This window comes from Apis dorsata, unplaced genomic scaffold, assembly GCF_000469605.1.
Source record: "Apis dorsata unplaced genomic scaffold, Apis dorsata 1.3 scaffold_291, whole genome shotgun sequence".
NCBI lineage: Eukaryota > Metazoa > Arthropoda > Insecta > Hymenoptera > Apidae > Apis > Apis dorsata.
Window position 1 is genome coordinate 261,390 of NW_006263566.1, and position 3,506 is coordinate 264,895.

At 29.3% G+C, this 3,506-nt stretch overlaps 1 protein-coding gene and 1 long non-coding RNA gene across 2 annotated transcripts in view; one reads left to right on the plus strand and one right to left on the minus strand.

Moving 5' to 3' along the window:
• LOC116185801 overlaps positions 1-3,230 on the plus strand; it is a 5,743-nt gene extending 2,513 nt beyond the window's left edge. The window contains exon 2 of the long non-coding RNA XR_004150713.1: positions 3,017-3,230. This is a non-coding gene — a long non-coding RNA (uncharacterized LOC116185801). The remainder of the gene's footprint in view (positions 1-3,016) is intronic.
• Positions 1-3,506, minus strand: part of LOC102677061 (tyrosine-protein kinase transmembrane receptor Ror-like) — a 282,377-nt gene that overhangs the window by 176,102 nt on the left and 102,769 nt on the right.

The following is a 3,506-nucleotide window of genomic DNA, read 5'->3' on the forward strand; positions in this document are numbered from 1 at the left end:
TTCTTAATCATTTTCTTTATTACTTTTATTTATTTCTCCTTTTTCTTCTTTAACTTTAACTTAACATTCATTTCATCCTCATTTCTATTTTTCCTATTTCTATTTTATTTCACTATTGATAAGATACTGTTTTTTTTTATAATATTTTATTTTCCTATATTTTTTAATTCTTTATAATCTTCTTTTTCCTAGTCACACACAATAATTCAAAAATCTTAAAACATTTGTTATATTTGCTTGAAAATTTCATAAATACATTTATGAAACGAAGATAACAATTTCATTAAAAAATGCAATTCAATTAAAATTATAATCTTCCTTCAAATTTTTTATTCGATACTCGACATTCCTCAATTCTTCACCACGACGGTCACTTTTCTATCTCTCAATCATCTATCTTTCTTCATTCCGCCTATTTTTTTTATCTCTTCTCCATCCACCGCCTTTAAACCTTTTCTTCTTTCTCTCTTCCTCACCTCTGCTTCCTTCAATCCCTCCATTTTCCAAACCAAAAACATGGCAAACCCACAAACGAACGACACAACGATACGCATCTGTGCTTTCATACTCTCTGCCTCTCTCGCAACTTCCACCATTCCCTCTTTGATCTTGTGTCGCAGACTCTATACATACACAAAAAGAAAGAGAGAAAGAGAGAGAGAGGAGAAGGGAGAGAGAAGAACCAGGGCCAAAAACGGTCTTCAAAGCATAGATTTACATTATATCAACGCTTTTCGTCGAAAATATTTTTCTATTCCACTCATATCTCCGAGATACAAGCAAATGCATTCAATGCACACTCCCTCAGATCAGTTTGCAAGATGTTTTTCAGATTTGTTCGTGAACGTGGAAAATACGATACTCGCGAATTTTTAGCCAATGTAAACGCGGCATTATAATTTTTGGTTGAGACCATTATGCCACGTCCACGCTTATTTTCAGGGAGCATGAGAACGTGGACACTTCACAGTGAAAAATAAACAAGTTACAGTGAACTCGTCTGCGAACAGTGAATAGTATTTATTCGAGAAACAGTGCGTCAAAGAATCTGTTTGCGAATTCAGACACTGCTGTAATGCCGCACTGTTCTAGAGTGGACACGATACTTTTGTTATTTGCAAACAAACGTGAATTAGAATTGTAACTATTGATCATCAATTTTCAGTGATTGATGGTATTATTGAAATATCGTTAATGATTATTCTTATTTTTTCCTTATTCTTAATAGTTATTACTAAGACACGCGAAAATATTAACTCTAATAAAAATAAATTTATTGAAAAACTGTATTGTATTCACTTGAGCTAATTCTATTTACGTTATTTTTTAACGATATTATCTTAAAAATCGTAAATCTACTAATTACGTCTTTAATAATAATATTTTTTAATAAGAAAAAATAGAAATTTCATTCATCAATTATTATTTTCATTCATCAATATCTTGACACTCCATGGCAGTTAAACTTTTTCAAAAAATGAAAAAGAATTATCTATCGATTTTTTTTTTTTTGCATACATGTTCGATACAAGTATTGTCATCAGTATGCACGACTATTTTGGATTTCATTGCATTTTTTTCTCATCCTTTTTTTTCCTTTTTTTTTTTTTTGATACCGTATTGAATGTGTTAATAGACCATCATTCAAAATAGTTCGCGCGGAAACCAGAATGAATCTCGAACTTTTGTCGAACTTTTTTTCCAAATACCAAATTTGTAAACCTGCTAGTAACACTGCTTCCTCATCTTTTTTTTTTTTTTTCCTTTTCTCTCCCTATATACCGTTGAATAATTCATTCTCATGCTATTCGGTTGGTTTTTTGCCTGGAAGGGTTTCAATTTCATGGCGTCTGCGTGGAGTCCTTTGAACGCATGTTCATTCGATTTTGTCTGTAGTTATGTTTTCCACAACTCGGTACAACGAGTGTTTAACTCTTTGTGTGCTGGATACAATTCTTTTTTTCCTCCTTTTTTCCGGGAGAAAAAGGGGATGAATACGTTGCCTAGTAGCGAAGTGCTTTTTGTAATAATGTTTCTTCGTATAATGTGAGATACTCATGGAAATATGAAGTGGGATGTAAGAACATGGTTTAATTATTTTATTTTTTAATTACTTTCTTTCGTGAGATAAGATTCTTATTGTTGATACTAGTTATTATCTCTTCAAGATGATAATTAATCATTATTTGGATTTATTTGGATTTTTGTTAAAATTAAAAAATAGAATTGATTGTAGAAATTGAAAATAATTAGATTGTGAGAATAAAAAGAGAATTAAATTAGGCTTAATCTGATTTGAAGTTTACGAGTTAATAATGGATATGTGAGATTAATATAGTATATAATATCAATAGAATTAAAGAAATTCTAAAATAAATATTAATCTTAAAACTTCAATTATAAGAACTTCTTTACATTAATACAATTTTATAATTTTTCATAATGATTCGTGAAAAAATCCTTTCTTACTGTTCTATTTTTTCTTTTTATTTTAAAAGAAAATTTAATTAATTTTTTTGAAATACAGGAATGAATTTTAAAACCGAATTGATTGTATATTTTTAATCAATTGCACATAACGATCACTATTCCCGTAATAATGATAATTAATTTTCGAATTTAATTTTAATAACATTTTAATTTTAATTTCGAAACGCGTTCGAATTTAATTGCATTTTACGCAGGCTTACACGTTACATACAAGAATTACAATTTGGATCATCAAAGCAATTTGTTGTATTTCTGGTATTAAACTGATTAGCTGGTTCCAAATTATTCAGTTGCATTCTCGGATTCACGATCATTTCGCGTAGTAAACGCTTCATGAAATAAGCTGTTTAAATAGAAACAAACGTTTCATTCGTGAAATAATTTTGTAACTTTTTATTTAAAACGAACTATATTTAAAAAATTTAGAATAAGATATCATTATTCGTTTCAATTTAATTTTAAATTTATTTAAAATTAAATACAATGTTTAGATTTCAAGAAATTAATATTTTATTTCATTTTTCAGAGAAACGACACAATTTGGAAACAAATCTACTCTCTACAAAATCTATACAGAAAATGAAGAACAAAATTTGAAGAATCTAAAGTTAAAACAAAGGAAGATCCTATTATTTCACATAACAATTAAAAAAGAACAACATCTATTGCTCAAAACTCATTTCCATTCTTCTAAAAAGTTCCTTCATAAAAAGAAAAAACAAAAAAAAACTAGAAAAACACAATCAACAAAAATTAAAACCAAGAATTCAATAGGATCCGCAATCCATCTACGCGAAAATAAGAAAAAATTTCAAAGAAAATGCTCATCAGAAATTTTCACCGTGAATCTCCAACATCGAATCGAAATTTCCTCAACAAAAATAACGACGAGGAAACCAGCAACCCCATCTCAAAATCCATCTTCAATCTTCCGAAAGATCCTCCCCTCTTGTAAGGAAGAGAGAAAGAGAGAGAGAGAGAGAGAGAGAGAGAGAGACCACCGAGAGGATCTCGAG